This window comes from Dendrobates tinctorius, unplaced genomic scaffold (genome assembly GCF_039654945.1).
Source record: "Dendrobates tinctorius isolate UK_male_01 unplaced genomic scaffold, ASM3965494v1 ptg000160l, whole genome shotgun sequence".
Taxonomy (NCBI): Eukaryota; Metazoa; Chordata; class Amphibia; order Anura; family Dendrobatidae; genus Dendrobates; species Dendrobates tinctorius.
In genome coordinates, this window is record NW_027361827.1 from 22,617,021 (window position 1) to 22,634,776 (window position 17,756).

General features: G+C 45.4%; 1 protein-coding gene across 2 annotated transcripts in view; it reads right to left on the reverse strand.

The window, feature by feature from the left end:
• Nucleotides 1-17,756, reverse strand: part of SMC2 (structural maintenance of chromosomes 2) — a 212,186-nt gene that overhangs the window by 126,358 nt on the left and 68,072 nt on the right. The gene's annotated exons all lie outside the window — the stretch shown is intronic.

Here is a 17,756-nt window from a genome sequence, read left to right on the forward strand (position 1 = left end):
GCTACGCCAAATGACCTGGCCTCCAGTGTCACCAGAACTGAACCCAATCGAGATGGTTTGGGGTGAGCTGGACCGCAGAGTGAAGACAAAAGGGCCAACAAGTGCTAAGCATTTCTGGGAACTCCTTCAAGACTGTTGGAAGACCATTTCCGGTGACTACCTCTTCAAGCTCATCATGAGAATGCCAAGAGTGTGCAAAGCAGTAATCAAAGCAAAAGGTGGCTACTTTGAAGAACCTAGAATATAAGACATATTTTCAGTTGTTTCACACTTTTTTGTTTATTATATAATTCCACGTGTTAATTCATAGTTTTGATGCCTTCAGAGTGAATCTATAATTTTCATAGTCATGAAAAGAAAGAAAACTCTTTGAATGAGAAGTGTGTCCAAACTTTTGGTCTGTACTGTATATATGTAATCGATATTACATAGTGTCTTACATATTTACAATTTATTACAGTTTGTGTTCTAAAGTTGTATTCCAATAAATATATATGTTCTAAATATCTTGATTATTGTATCATTAAAAATGATTAAATGTCTGATGTTCACATTGTAGTACAATAAATTTTTCACTTAAATATAAGCAATATATGTGGGAGTCGGAGTCAGGGAAATTGAGGAGTCGGAGTCGCAGGTTTAGCTTACCGACTCCACAGCCCTGCTGGTCACTACATCGGCAGTTTGCACTTTTCAATCAACAACATCCACTGCTGCATGTTTCTGTAAAACACACATGGAGTCAAAATAATCACTACATCTGTAGATAAATTCTCATTTTCAAAATTTGGTCACTTGGGAAGGGGGGATTCTGCTTTCCTAGCACTTAGGGGCTCTTTATATGGAGTCCACAAACTAGTCTAGGAAAATCTGCACTCCAGGAGGGAAAATAGCACGCCGTCCCTCCCGAGTCACTCCGTATGGCAAAGTAGTGCTGTACAGCCACATATGAGGTACTTCTACATTAAGTAGAAATTGTGGGACAAATTCTGGTGCTATTTGTATTCATTAACCAGTATGAAAATGTAAAACTTGGAGCGAACACACAATCTTGGTAAAAATGTTAATTATTTTTACTTCACTACCCAATGGTATAAAAGTCTGTGACACACCTGTGGTGTCAATATAATCACTGCACCCCTAGATGAATTCATTGAGAGGTTTAATTGGTAAAATGGGGGCACTTATGGGGGGGGGGGTTTCTGTTGTTCTGGCAACTTAGGGGCTCTGCCAATGTAACATGGCACCCTCAAACAAGTGCAGCTTCCCTTCTGAACTTTGCACTGTGCCTCAAAAGTAGTTTTCAACCACATAAGGGGTATCGTGAACTCAGGAGAAAAAAACACTACAAACTTTGAGTTCCATTTTCTCCTTTTGCCCTTGTGAAAATACAAAATTTGTAGCTAAAAAAGATATTTGTGGGAAAAATGTGATTTTTTTTTTCTTTTACTCTCACAGCTTAATGTTATAAACTTCTGTGAAGCACCTCGGGGGTTCAAGGTGTTCAATACACATCTAGATAAGGTCAAAAAGGGGTCTAATTTCCAAGTTGGTGTCACTTGTGGGCGGTTTCCACTGTTTAGGCACATCAGGGGCTCTCCAAACGCAACATGGCGTCTGCTAATTATTCCATCAAACTTTGCATTCAAAAGTCAAATGGCGCTCTTTCCCTTCCAAGCCCTGCCGTGCATCCAATCAGTAGATTTCCCCCACATATGGGGTATCGGCATGCTCAGAAGAAAATGCACAACAAATTGTATGGAGCAATTTCTCCTGTTACCCTTATGAAAATGTAAAATATGGAGCTAAAATAGATGTATTTGGGAAAAATTTGATTTTTTTATTTCTACGGCTCTACGTTATAAACTTCTGTGAAGCACCTGTGGGTTCAAGGTGCTCAATACACATCTACATAAGTTCCCAAAAATGGTGTCACTTGTTGGGGGTTTCCACTGTTTAGGCACATCAGAGGCTCTCCAAACATGATATGGTGGCCGCTAATTATGCCAGGAAATTTTACATTCAAATAGTGAAATCTTGCACCTTCCCTTCTGAGCCCTGCCGTGTGCCCAAACAGCAGATTTCACCCACATATGGGGTATCAGCATGCTCAGGAGAAATTTCACAACAAAACGTATTGTTCATTTTATCCTTTCACCCTTGCATAAGTAAAAAAAAATAAAATAAAAAATAGGTCTAAAAGGAAAAAAGATTGTGAAAGTAAATGTTTATTTTTTCCTTCCACATTCAAAAAATTCCTGAAGCACTTAAAGGGTTAATAAACTTCTTGAATGTGGTTTTGAGTACCTTGACAGGTGCAGTTTTTAGAATGGTGTCATTTTTGGGTATTTTCTGTCATATAGGCCCCTCAAAGTGACTTCAAATGTGAGGTAGTCCCTAAAAGAATGGTTTTGCACATTTTATAGTAAAAATGAGAAATCGCTGGTCAACTTTTAACCCTTATAACTCCCTAACTAAAAAAAAAGTTTCTAAAATTGTGCGGATGTAAAGTAGACATGTTATTTGTAAAGTATTTTGTTTGATATGACTCTCTGATTTAAGGGCATAAAAATTAAATTGTGAAATTTTCAAAATTTTCGCCAAATTTCCACTTTTTAACAAATGCAAGTCATATCGAAGAAATTTTACCACTACCATGAAGTACAATATGTCACGAGAAAACAAATCTCAATCACTGGGATCCGTTGAAGCATTCCAGATTTATGACCTCATAAAGTGACAGTGGTCAGAATTGTAAAAATTGGCCTGGATAAGAAGGTGAAAACAAGCTTTGGGACGAATGGGCTAAAAAAAATAAAAATAAAAAATAAAAAACAAAACAAAAACACACCTACATAAAGTGTCAATTTGAAAATCTTGAATTCAGATCTGTTCAACCTGTGGTCTAAAAGGGTAGGGTCAATTTTCTTTTTAGATATTGGGAGGTTGGGAGGGATGTTTTGGCTGCTTCTTCACATGACGAACAGCTGAATGGACCGTAAGATGAGATTTATAAACACTCAGATCAAACTGCTCTCCATCAATCCAGCCACATCTCCCAGACCTGCCCAATAACGGAGACAACCTGAGCAGATTCTAGAAAGGCGAATACCACAAGCACACCCCAGAAGGGCTGTGGAATGCAGTAATAATTATAATAAAACTATGTGACGTGTGCATATCGGCACTGGTGGCTGGCTAATGTACCCTCCAAAGATTATGCTAATTAAGATATAGAAGTGACTGCAGTTTCTTCACCTTCTGGTCCAATCCTGTCCTTTGTGTATCCAAGAAAACCAGACATTAAAAGTAAACCAAAATCAGATACTAACTCAGGTGGATCCAAACACCCTAACAGGCCTACACACTCTGACACAAAAGGAAATAGCCATTGTTAAGTAAGAGATTGTGACAAGATAAAATCTTGCCCAGTAGAAAGGACAAATTGATGATAAAAGCTCAGTTTAAAGGATTTACTAGTAATTGTTCAGACCAGTTAATTCTATTTTATTTTAAAGCTTGATGATTCAACTACTTACACTATTAAAAACTTACACCATTTAAAAACTTGAAAAAGGGCACGTCTAGTGTTGTAATAATAATACAAAAAAAATTGATAAACGTACATTTGTGTGAAAAAGGCAATAATCAAATTAAGGCAATAACTAAGTAAATGCACGTGGGGTTTTTCTCCCCCTTCTTTGACCAGATTGCTCACTTGGGGGCTGTTTATTATGGAGTGATAATGACACATGCTGCCTCTTGTTTAGGGATATACAGTTGTGGCCAAAAGTATTGACACCCCTGCAATTTTGTCAGATAATACTCAGTTTCTTCCTGAAAATGATTGCAATCACAAATTCTTTGGTATTATCTTCATTTAATTTGTCCTAAATGAAAAAATACAAAAGAGAATGAAGCAAAAAGCAAAACATTGATCATTTCACACAAAACTCCAAAAATGGGCCAGACAAAAGTATTGGCACCCTCAGCCTAATACTTGGTTGCACAACCTTTAGCCAAAATAACTGCGACCAACTGCTTCCGGTAACCATCAATGAGTTTCTTACAATGCTCTGCTGGAATTTTAGACCATTCATCTTTGGCAAACTGCTCCAGGTCCCTGATATTAGAAGGGTGCATTCTCCAAACTGCCATTGTTAGATCTCTCCACAGGTGTTCTATGGGATTCAGGTCTGCACTCATTGCTGGCCACCTTAGAAGTCTCCAGTGCTTTCTCTCAAACCATTTTCTAGTGCTTTTTGAAGTGTGTTTTGGGACATTGTCCTGCTGGAAGACCCAGCTTTCTCACACTGGGCCCTACATTATGCTGCAAAATTTGTTGGTAGTCTTCAGACTTCATGTCATGCACACGGTCAAGCAGTCCAGTGCCAGAGGCAGCAAAGCAACCCCAAAACATCAGGGAACCTCCGCCATGTTTGACTGTAGGGACTGTGTTTTTTTGTTTGAATGCCTCTTTTTTCTCTTGTAAACTCTATGTTGATACCTTTACCCAAAAAGCTCTACTTTTGTCTCATCTGACCAGAGAACATTCTTCCAAAACGTTTTAGGCTTTTTCAGGTAAGTTTTGGCAAACTCCAGCCTGGCTTTTTTATGTCTCGGGGTAAGAAGTGGGGTCTTCCTGGGTCTCCTACCATACAGTCCCTTTTCATTCAGATGCCGATGGATAGTACGGGTTGACACTGTTGTACCCTCGGACTGCAGGGCAGCTTGAACTTGTTTGGATGTTAGTCGAGGTTCTTTATCCAACATCCGCACAATCTTGCGTTGAAATCTCTTGTCAATTTTTCTTTTCCGTCCACATATAGGGAGGTTAGCCACAGTGCCATGGGCTTTAAACTTCTTGATGACACTGCGCACGGTAGACACAGGAGCATTCAGGTCTTTGGAGATGGACTTGTAGCCTTGAGATTGCTCATGCTTCCTCACAATTTGGTTTCTCAAGTCCTCAGACAGTTCTTTGGTCTTCTTTCTTTTCTCCATGCTCAATGTGGTACACACAAGGACACAGGACAGAGGTTGAGTCAACTTTAATCCATATCAACTGGCTGCAAGTGTGATTTAGTTGTTGCCAACACCTGTTAGGTGCCACAGGTAACTTACAGGTGCTGTTAATTACACAAATTAGAGAAGCATCACATGATTTTCCGTACAGTGCCAATACTTTTGTCCACCCTCTTTTTTATGTTTGGTGTGGAATTATATCCAATTTGGCTTTAGGACAATTCTTTTTGTGTTTTTTCATTTAAGACAAATGAAAACAAGATAATAGTAACAAAGAATTTGTGTTTGCAATAATTTTCAGGAAGAAACTGAGTATTATCTGACAAAATTGCAGGGGTGTAAGTACTTTTGGCCACAACTGTAGCGTTATTGCCCTCATTTGATTATGGGTTTAATTCATTTCAGGGGGTCGTGTGCTGCTATATTGCTGCTCTCCCTTGTACCTACTGTCTTATTTAACTATTCATGTGATTTGGCTATTGGCTATATCCATTGCAGCGCTGGGGTCCTGGGTTCGAATCCCACCAAGGACAACATCTGCAAGGAGTTTGTATGCTCCCCCCTTGTTTGCGTGGGTTTCCTCCCACATTCCAAAGACATATTGATAGGGAATTTAGATGGTGAGCCCCATCGGGGACAGTGATAATGTCTGCAAACTGTAAAGCGCTGCGGAATGTGTTAGCGCTATATATATATATATATATATATATATATATATATATATATAAGAAAATAAAGATTATTATTATTATACATGCATGCTACAGATATTTGTTTTCTACCTACACCCCTGCAGGTCACATCCCCATCGGGGACAGTGATGATAATGTGTGCAAAACTGTAAAGCGCTGCGGAATATGTTAGCGCTATTTATGTTAAAAAAAAAAAAATAAAGATTATTATTATACATGCATGTTACAGATATATATTTTCTACCTACACCCCTGCATGTCACATGGTAATTTAAAATACTCTGTTCCCTTTAGGGTCCACAACAACCTTATTTGGTTGTTCTGGCATGAATTTGCATAGCCGGTGGGCTTTTTAAATGTATGTTTTTCTGTATGCATCTTGCTGTATCAATAACATTTTTGACATTTTAATGATGATCCCTCTGTATGCATATTTCTTATTCTTGTTTCAGCTTGAGGTCACGAGCAGATGGACTGATATTCTCCTTCAGGATGTTTTGGTAGACCGCAGAATTCTTGGTTCCATTTACCACAGCAAGTCTTCCAGGTCCTGAAGCAGCAAAACAGCCCCAGACCATCACATTCTCACCACATTTTACTGCTGATGCAATGTTCTTTTTCTGAAATGCTGTGTTATATTTATGTCAGATGTAATAGAACATACACCTTCCAAAAAGTTAAACTTTTGTCTCCTCAGTTCACAAGAGTATGCTCCAAAAACGCTTGGGGATCATCAAGATGATTTCTGTCAAAACCGAGGCGAGCCTTTATGTTCTTATTGCTCAGCAGTGGTTTTCTTCTTGGAACTCTGCCATGTAATGGTAATCAACTGATCCACCCTGCATGTATTCACTCCATTCACTGATAGCAAGCAGCCTGAATGGTACAAGTCCATACTTCTGCTTGCTGTCTTGTCTTCTGCTGCTTTACCATTTTGCGACATATTTTAATGTGCCTGCTAAAGCTTTGGTATAATTAATTTGGTGTACTGTATTTAATACTTACTGCTTTATATCCATGACTGGGGCCTCTCTAGATCTTATCAGGTGAAAGGTGTATAGCATTTAGATGCAGCCTGGTCTAGTGCCTTTAATCATCTAACCATCCCCTGGTGTGCTGGCCCCAGCTGCCAAATTATCCCAAACCAGCTCCCACAATCCCTCTCTCCTGACCCTGTAGTGTGGCCTATATATGTAGTAGATCCTAAGGGGAAGCACGACATGTGGGGTGCAGCACGCAAGCATCCCATAAGCAAAGCATCACAGAAGCTAAGCATCAAGAAAACGGCAGTTATCCATGGCAGTTAATCAGGGCAGGAGTCACACTTTCCTCTCCCCTTTATCCATGTGCTTTATTTCCATCCTCCTGTGCTCCCTTGCCATCCACATTCACCACCCCATCCCCCTCCATCACGACTCATACACATCAGCCCCTCTATACTTCCTTCTCCCATGTACAGCTTCCATGCACTCCTCACCTTTTTGAGAAACCTCAGCCCATCTTGCCCAAACACATCGCAGAAAAAAAACTACTTACAATTTCAACAACCATTTGCTCTTTATCTTCCTACTCCTACTGATTTCAGGGGACATCTCCCTCAACCTTGGCCCACCATCCCCCAACCTCTACCCTACCTCATATGAAAACCATAATAATCTTATTAATATTACTTGCACTCCCTCATCTCCATTCTTTAATTAAGTCCTCTGGAATCCACGGCCTGTTTGTAACAAGCTTCCTTTCCTGCACAACTACTTTCTGAACAACTCTCTTAATCTGTTGGCCCTCACTGAAACCTGGATTCAGGATTCTGACACTGTCTCTCCTGCTGCCATTTCCTATGGTGGCTTACAATACTCTCATTCCCCGAGACCCACAAACAGACATGGTGGTGGAGTCGGCATACTCCTGTCCCCATAATGCACTTTCTAGGTCATTCCCCCAGCTCCATCACTCATATTCCCTTCTTTTGAGGTCTACACCATCAGGCTCTTCCGTCCCCTCTCCCTCAGAGTAGCGTTCATATACCGGCCCCCAGGCTCACCCACCCACTTGCTTGACCACTTTTCAGCCTGGCTGCCGCACTTCATGTTGTCAGAACTACCAACTCTTACCCTGGGAGACTTCAACATCCCCATTAACAGCCCTACTTCCACATCTGCATCCCAGCTTCTAACACTAACCACCTCTCTAGGCCTCTCGCAGCTTTCAACCTCTGAGACACACAAGGACGGTAACACCCTTGATCTGATCTTTGTCCGGCTCTGTTCAATCTCCCACCTAAATAACTCACCACTTCCACTCTGACCCCAACATTCTCTCCTTCACGCTCACAAATCCTCGCCCACCCCAGCACACGCCTACCTACCACACAGTCAGAAATCTACAAGACATTAACCCTCAGACACTTTCAGACTCCCTACACTCATCACTGTCCCCAATCTCCTCTTTTTCCTGTCCTGATCTGGCTTTTCATCACTACAACGACACTCTTAGAAGCACCTTTGACCAAGTAGCTCCCCTCATCCTCAGAACCTCCAAGCACAGAGTAAAACAGCCCTGGCTCACATCGCAAACTCAACTTCTCCAGCGATGCTCTAGGAGTGCTGAACGCCTATGGAGAAAAACCCACACACTAGAAGACTTCATCCACTTCAAATTTATGTTAAGAACCTATAACACTGCCCTTCACCTTGCCAAACAGACCTACTTCACCACCCTGATCTCCTCAGTAGCCAACAACCCCAAGAAACTTTTTGACACCTTTCACTCCCCTCCTCAAGCCGAAAGCACAAGCCCTATCACAGACATTTGTGCTGATGACCTGGCCTCCCACTTTACAGAAAAAATAGATAATATTCGTCAGGAAATCTGCACCCAACAACCAAGTACTGTGACTCCCATCCCTTCCTGCATCTCCCCTGGCTCACCCTCCACATTTGATCCCATCACAGAAGAAGTCTCCAGACTCCTCTCTTCCGACCATGCACTACTGACCCCATTCCCTCACATCTCCTCCAGTCTTTCTCTCTCTCCAGTCGTCACAACTCACCTAACTGCAATCTTTAATCTCTCCCTCTCCTCGGGCATTTTCTTATCCTTCAAACACGCCATCGTTACTCCATTACTAAAGAAACCCGCTCTCGACCCATCCTGTACAAAGAATTACAGACCAGTCTCCCCTTCATCTCTAAACTTTTGGAGCGCCTAGTTTACTCCCGCCTTACCCGTTACCTCTCCACTCACTCCCTTCTAGACCCTTCACAGTCCGGCTTCCGCCCCCTACATTCGATTGAAACTGCACTCAAAGTGACCAATGACCTTCTAACAGCAAAACGTAATGGTGACCACTCTCTGGTCATTCTTCTCAACCAATCTGCAGCTTTTGACACTGTTGACCACCATCTCCTACTCTCTAGGCTCCAGTCACTAGGCATTAAGGACACTGCTCTCTCCTGGTTCCCCTCCTATCTTTCTGACCGCTCCTTCAGTGTTTTGTTCTCTGGCTCCATGTCATCTCCTCCTCTTCTCGCTGTCGGGGTACCTCAGGGCTCAGTCCTTGGCCCCCTTCTCTCTATACACAGCCCCAATTGGACAGACCATCAGCAGATTTGGCTTTCAGTATCATATTTATGCTGATGACACACAACTATATAAGTCATTCCCCGACCTTACTCCCACTGTACTACAGAACACCAGTGACTGTCCGCAGTCTCCAATATCATGTCCGCTTTCTATCTGAAACTCAACCTCTCAAAAACTGAACTTCTGCTCATCTCCCTACATCTGACATTTCCCTCTCCGTGGGTGGCACCACAATAATACCCCGGCAGCAGGCGCGCTGTCTGGGTGTTATGTTTGACACCAATCTCTCCTTCACATCCCATATACAATCTCTTGCCCGCTCTTGCCACTTACAAGACATCTCTAAAACCCACCCTTTTCTCATCATGGAAACAAAAACCCTTACTACATACACCTCTATTCACCCCTACTTGTGTATAGGAGAAATGAAGTGAAGCACCATGAAGATTAAAAATGATTTTATTGAAACATCTTTAAAAATAGATATAGCAAGAAAGGTGCAAATACAAACATGAGAGAGAGGGAAACATTACCATCTCATGTGATGCCAATAGCAGCAGGAATATATACACAATTTAAATACAAGTGCTGTATGATTAATATCTAGTGGTACACACCACAGAACACCAATAATATGCAGTGATGTCTGCACACCTGTATAATACCTCAACTTCCAATTTGGCCCAACCAGGAATGAATAAACTTTCACAAAAAGTTTCCACAAAAAAAAAAAAAACCACTGTCTGCACCAGTGACATTCCGACCTACCAATGGTCATAAGGTAAAGTGCGGGTTTTGGAATCTATATGAGGTTATGAGGCCATGAAAAGGAGATTTTTGTGTACTCACCGTAAAATCTCTTTCTCTTAGCCTTTAATTGGTGGACACAGAACCGTGGGTGTTATGCTGCTGTCCACTAGGAGGCGACACTATGCATAATCTGAAAAAGATTAACTTTGGCTCCTCCTCTGCAGTATACACCCCTGGACGGCGTCAGCCTTCTCCAGTTTTGTGCAAAAGCATTAGGAGGAATATACCAGAAACATAACCATGCCTGTAAGAAGGCTACCATAAATGAGCTCAAACAATATGAGAACCCAGCTCAAACAATATGAGAACCCAAACGTAACAACGGCCCGCAAGGGCAACAGGGTGGGAGCTGTGTCCCCCAATTAAAGGCTAAGAGAAAGAGATTTTACGGTGAGTACACAAAAATCTCCTTTACTCTGTCGCCTTATTGGGGGACACAGAACCGTGGGACGTCCCAAAGCAGTCCCTGGGTGGGAAGCAGTGGACGAATATTGTACTGACAGTTCCCTAAATTTGGGGTACTGCCGCCTGCAGGACCCGTCTACCCAGGCTCGCATACCCTGAGGACTGGGTATGCACTCTGTAGTGTTTTGTAAATGTGTGCAGGCTAGTCCAAGTGGCTGTCTTACACACTTGATGTGCCGAGGCTTGATGCTGAATGGCCCAAGAGGCCCCTACCGCCCGCGTAGAGAGCCGTGATACCGGCCGGAAGAGCAGAATTGTTAAGGCGGTAAGCTTCTTGAATGGTGGACTTGATCCACCTAGCAAGGGTGGCGTTGAAAGCCGGTAGGCCCTTGCGAACGCCTTCTGGAAGAAGGAAAAGTGAATTAGACTTCCGGAAGGGAGCAGTCCTAGACACGTAAATACGCAATGCCCTGACAAAGTCTAGCGTATGCAGAGCCTTCTCCACTCTATGAACGGGAACCGGGCAAAGAGATGGTAATGAGATTTTCTCATTGAGGTGGAAGGTGGACACAACCTTCGGAAGGAAGGATGGCACTGTACGGAGAACCACCTTGTCCTGATGAAAAACCAGGAAGGGTTGTCTGCAGGAAAGAGCTGAAAGTTCGGACACCCTGCGTAGCGAGGTGATTGCCACCAGGAAAAACAACTTCCTGTGATAGAAAGCGGAGTGAGACCTCCTTTAGGGGTTCAAAAGGAGGTGACTGTAGTGCTGTCAAGACCAGGTTGAGGTCCCACGTCTCCGACGGATGTTTGTAGGGGGGAACCAATCGAGAAACCCCTTGGAGAAAAGTCTTCACTTGCGGATTGTTAGCAAAATGCCTCTGAAAGAGCACTGAAAGCGCTGACACCTGGCTCTTAAGCGAGCCCAGGGATAGCCCGGCATCCAGGCCTGACTGAAGGAAACCGAGGACCTTTGGAAGAGAATAGGGGAGTGGGATGTGCCCACGAAATTCGCACCATGTGAAGAAAGCCTTCCAGGTACGATAGTAAGTTTTGGCTGAAGTTGGCTTTCGAGCCCTGATCATGGTTTTAACAACGTCCGATGAAAAAACCTGCTTGGGTCAAAAACCAGGTCTCAATGGCCACGCCGTCAGATTGAGAGCCCCTGATTTCTGGTGGAAGAACAGGCCTTGTGACAGAAGTTCGGGACGTGTGGGGAGACGCCAGGGAGCGTCTGCTGTGAGTTGCACTACGTCGGCGTACCATGTACGCCTGGGCCAGTCTGGAGTGAATAGGATGGTGGGGAACACCCTCTTGTTTGATCTTCCTCAGGACTCTGGAAATCAGGGGAAGGGGTGGAAAAATGTACAGAAGCTGGAACTGGGTCCAGTCCTGAACCAGGGCATCTGCTCCGAGCGACTGCGGATCGCGCGTCCTGGCCATGAAATTGGGAACTTTGGTATTGAGATGGGATGCCATCAGAACCACGTCCGTGGTCCCCCAACAATGGCAGATCTGATGGAAAACTTCGGGATGGAGAGACCACCCCCCCGAGTCCATTCCTTGACGGCTGAGATAGTCGGCTTCCCAGTTGTCCACACCCGGAATGTGGACCGCAGAGAGTACCGACCTCGCATCCTCCGCCCAGTGTAGGATACGTGTTACTTCGTTCATCGCCTGGATGCTGCGGGTGCCGCCTTGATGGTTCACGTATGCCACCGCCGTGGCATTGTCCGACTGCACTCTGATATGAGAGTCTGCTAGCAAGTGATGGAAGGCTTTCAATGCCAGGAAGATGGCCCGAATTTCCAAGATGTTGATGGGCATGGTCACTTCCATTGGTGACCACTTGCCTTGCGCTCTGTGATGTAGGTGTACCGTGCTCCAACCTGTAAGGCTTGCGCCGGTGGTCAAAACCTTTCAGTGACCGGAGAGAAAAGGATTTTCCCATTGCAAGCGAGGTTGGCTGGAGCCACCAGTGCAGGAACCTCCTGGTTTTCGCTGATAACCGGAACTCTCTCTTGAGGGAGAACAGATTCCTGTCCCAGGACTTGAGGATGGGGTCTGAGGTGAATCTGGGCAAATGGTACCGCCTCCATTGCCGCTGCCATCCTGCCCAGTCCGCTCATAGCATACCGGAGAGATCGGGGGAAACCGCGGAGGAGAGTGTGAACTCCCAAACGGAGGGCCAGTGCCTTGTCCCTGGGGAGGATCACCAGACCCCTGGAGATGTCAAATAGCATCCCCAGGAAGGTCAGAGACTGACTTGGGGTAGTCGAGGACTTCTGTAAATTGACTAACCATCCCAGGCGACTCAAAGTGTCGATCGTGATTGAGACTTTGACCTCGCAGTCCTTGAAGGTGGGGGCCTTGATGAGGAGGTCGTCCAGGTATGGAACGACTACTATGCCTCTGGAGTGCAGAACGTCCATGGTAGCTGCCATGTCCTTTGTAAATGTTCTGGGAGCCGTGGCGAAACCAAACGGGAGGGCCACAAACTGGTAATGGTCTTGGTTGATTGCGAGTTTGAGAAATCTCTGATGGGCGAAGCAATCGGTATATGCAGGTATGTCTATGGAGGCGAGATATTCTCCTTCCTCCATGGACGCAACGATTGACCGGAGGGATTCCATGCGAAGGTGACGAACTCGAACATACTTATTCAGTTGCTTGAGGTCTAGTATGGGTCGGACGCTGCCTCCCTTTTTGGGCACCACGAACAGGTTGGAGTAGAACCCTCGTAAGCGCTCGTCTGCTGGAACCGGTATTATGACTCCTGCTTGCAGGAGGGATGAAACCGCTTGATGGAAGGCTCGAGCTTTGAGTGGAGGTTTTGGAGGAACAGAGAAAAAACCTGTGCGGTGGGCTGGTAGTAAACTCGATTTTGTATCCTGAAGACACTATTTCCTTGACCCACCTGTCTTCTGTAATAGGCAGCCAGACCTGCTGAAAGAGTAGCAGTCGTCCGCCTACAAGTGGGGTGTTTTCCGGAAGGGATGAGTAATGATGAATGAAAAGTCTGAGCTTTCCCTCCCTTGGATTTTGCCTGGCTTTCCTTTGACTGCCAGTTTCTGTCCGGCCTCTGTGCCGCCCGTGTGTTGTCCCTGAGAGGGGAACTGTTATGACTAGCCTGAAGAATTCCGAAAGGAACGGAAACGAGATTGATTACGTCTTTTAAACGTGCGTTTTGGTTTCAGCTGAGGGAGGGAAGTACTTTTACCCCCGGTAGCATTGGATATCATTGTATCCAGCTTTCCACCGAAAGGACGGCCCCTGAAGTACGGGAGATTTGTTAGGGACTTTTTTAAGGCCGCATCCGCCTTCCATTGTCTTAGCCAGAGAATATGCCGGATTGTGATGGCATTTGATGCTATTTCCACTACCCCTCTTGCAGAATCCAACGCTGCATGGACCATGTAATCTGTCACTACTGCAATTTGCACCGCCTGGTCCGCCAGCTGAGGATTTGAAGCTTGGAGGCCCTGTTGTAATCGATCAGCCCAGGCCATAATGGCCTTGGCTGCCCAAACTGAAGCAAATGCAGGAGCTAAAGAGGCACCTGCCGCCTCAAAGATTGAACGAGCCATGCGTTCTACCTGTCTGTCTGCTGCGTCCTTGAGGGTTGAGCTGTCAGGCAGCGAGAGAAGCGTTTGTGCTGTCAGCCTAGAGACTGGAGGATCCACTTTAGGTGGATCTGTCCAATCCTTAGTGTCCTTCTGTGGGAAGGGGTACTTTGCTTTCAAGTATTTGAGATTGGCGTTTTCTCAGGCTGCGAAAAATGCTTAGAAAGTATTTTTTTTTTTTTTTTTGAAATTCCGGGTGATCAAGAAAGACCTCAGATGGTTTCTGAACACTTTTAAAGGAAATCTTGTGTTCTGGTACTTCAGGGGTTGGATCAGAAAAGTCTAGCACCCGAAGGATGGAAGAGATTATATCCTCAACTAGCGCAGCATTGTTAGGGGGACAAGGGAGCACAGCGTTCCTTGTTTCGTTATCTGAGTTGGAGTCACATATGCCCTCTGAGTCTTGTGTGGTCTGGGATCGTTGTGGAGATCCACATTGTCTCTCTGTATCAGGGGACGGTCTCTGTGACCTGTAGCCACTGTCTCTCCCTGGAGGGGGACGACCTAGTGCTATGTGAGGACGCAGATGAACGCGACCTGTGGGTCCGCTTACGTCTCGAACTGTCGTAAGCGGCCTGTTCCTGATACCGGACGTCCCTTTGCTGGGTAACGTTCATAGTCGAGACATGACCCTGCAGAGCTTGCAGTAGTGAGGTGGTCAGGTTATCTATAGACTTTGTTATAGACTGCGACATCTGAGTCGCCCATTCTGGCGCAGTAGCGGCCGCAGAAGCGTTGCTGTTCTTTGGGTACAGTCCCAGCAGTGCGGGTACGTGCTGCCGCTGGGGAGAGTGGCCTTGCAGGCTGTGCAGACTGCGCAAAAGCAGTCTTGCCTGGTCCTTTTTTGAGCCCGACATAGTAACTATTCGCAGAGGCCCTACAGGTGTATCTACGCAGAGGAAAGGAGGGGTAGGGGAGCGTTATAGGTTACAGGAACTCACAGCTGAGTACAAAGGACCCAGCTGTGATCTTACCCCACCGGTGCTCCCCCTAGGTCCAGCGCTGGTAAATCCTCTTGTGCCCCCCAGAGACTGCTGTGCTGCCTTCAGTTTCTTCAGGTGCAGCAAGATGGCCACCGGATTCTGTGGTGTAGGGGGAATGGGGCGGAGAGCTGAAAAGGGCGCGCGGAGCTATGTAAAAGCGCGCCCTTCCTGTCTCGATCCGCCCCTTCTATGACACTGTAGTGTCATTTTTCGTCACCCGGGGGCGGGCCGGGGGGCGGGAATAAGGCGGCGACTTCGGCTAGGCCGAAGCCGCAGCCTAAATTTGATAGCTCATGCCCAGAAGGGCTCCAGGACGGCGCGGTTGTCCGGAGGAGGGTTGGATTCCAACCAGACCCCCCCGGATTGAACGGTAGGCTAGCGGTGGGGACATGAGCGCCACCTGAGCCCTGTGGGGGGTCCCTTTGAGGCGCTATGCAGCTGGTGCTGCCGCAGAGACAGGGGTGCCGGGAGCCCTGTCTCTGACAAGTGCCATGCCTGCCTGCACCTCCCCCGGTCCAAACAGGAGCCCGCAGCTGGGCTGGGGTCCCTGGACATGTAAGTGACCGAATGGTGCCTGGTACAGGCCCTACCTGCGGTGTCTCGACCTAATGCCCCCAGAGGGGGATTAGGGAGGGTGCTACTGTCACCATCAGGGGGCTTCGTCCTACCCTCGACCTCAACCCAGAGCCCAAGGAAACTGGTGAAGGAGGGGGGGTTCTCGACTTCGAACCAGTACCCGAGGGACTGGGGAAGGAGCGACATGGGGAAGAGCCATCTCGACCTCAACCGGGTACCCCTTAATAGGGGACCGAGGAGGGAGCCATGCCGGGGGTCTCACTGGAGACCCGCTTTTCTTCATCTGTAATCCGTTGAAAAAAATTAAGGAAAAAAACGGAAGAGAGAAAAAAATCTTAGGTGTGCCTCCTTGCGACACTAAGCAAAAACTGGAGAAGGCCGACGCCGTCCAGGGGTGTATACTGCAGAGGAGGAGCCAAAGTTAATCTTTTTCAGATTATGCATAGTGTCGCCTCCTAGTGGACAGCAGCATAACACCCACGGTTCTGTGTCCCCCAATAAGGCGACAGAGTAATTACCTGAATGGACCGCTGTTGAATCACATGAAGGGTGTCCCTCTGTAAAGTTTATTCATTCCTGGTTGGGCCAATTTGGAAGTTGAGGTATTATACAGTTGTGCAGACATCACTGCATATTATTGGTGTTCTGTGGTGTGTACCACTAGATATTAATCATACAGCACTTGTATTTAAAATTGTGTATACATTCCTGCTGCTATTGGCATCACATGAGATGGTAATGTTTCCCTCTCTCTCGTTTGTATTTGCACCTTTCTTGCTATATCTATTTTTAAAGATGTTTCAATAAAATCATTTTTAATCTTCATGGTGCTTCACTTCATTTCTCCTATACACAAGTAGGGGTGAATAGAGGTGTATGTCTTGGGTCTTATGAAGTACCTGATAGTTTAATTATTTTCTACTTAAAATTGTGAATTAATAAAAACCCTCACTGTAGCATTGATCCACTCCCGCCTGGATTATTGCAACACTCTATTAAATGGCCTCCCCGTTTCTCGACTATCCCTTCTCCAGTCCATACTTAATGCAGCAGCCAGAGTCATCTATCTGGCTAAATCGGTACTCAGACACGTCCACTCTTCGCCAGTCCTTACATTGGCTGCCCATTCATTATAGGATCCAATTCAAAGTACTTGTTCTCACCCACAAAGCTCTCCACAGTGCAGCACACCCCTACATCTCCTCCCTCATTTCTGTCTATCGGCCTAACCGACCGCTGCGCTCTGCAAACGACTTTCGACTAACCTCTGCACTAATCCGTATCTCCCACTCCCGACTCCAAGACTTCTCCCGTGCTGCGCCAATCCTCTGGAATGCTCTACCCCAAGAAATTAGGACTATCCACAATTTGCATAGTTTCAGGCGCTCCCTCAAAACACATATATTCAGAGCGGCCTATCACATTCAGTAATCAAAGTCATTCTATGTGTAACTGTGCATGTGTAGCCCATTCACTATCTCCATCCATCCCTCACTCCCTCAAGATGGCTGGACCATCATTGTAAATACACCATTGTAAATACACACCTGTACTTTGTATCTCCCCCACCTCATTTGTAGATTGTAAGCTCTCACGAGCACGGTCGTCTTATTTTGTTTTAATTATTGTTTTGCTAACGTTGTTACTTATGACTTGTGTTTTGAAACTGTAAAAGTGCTGTGGAATATGTTGGCGCTATATAAAGATTATTATTATGTAGACTATTTGTGACCAGTCTCTTTCTTATGGTGGAGTCATGAACACTGACCTTAACTGAGGCAAGTGAGGCCTGCAGCTCTTTGGATGTTGTTGTGAGGTCTTTTGTGACCTCTTGGATGAGTCATTGCTACGTTCTTGGGGTAATTTTGGTTGGCCAGCCACTTCTGGGAAGGTTCACCACGGTTCCATGTTTTCACCACTTGTGGATAATGGCTCCCACTGTGGTTTGATGGAGTCTCAAAGCATAGGAAATGGCTTTATAACCTTTTTCTGACAGATCGATATCAAAGACTTTTCTCATTTGTTTCAGAATTTCTCTGGATTGAGTCATGATGTCT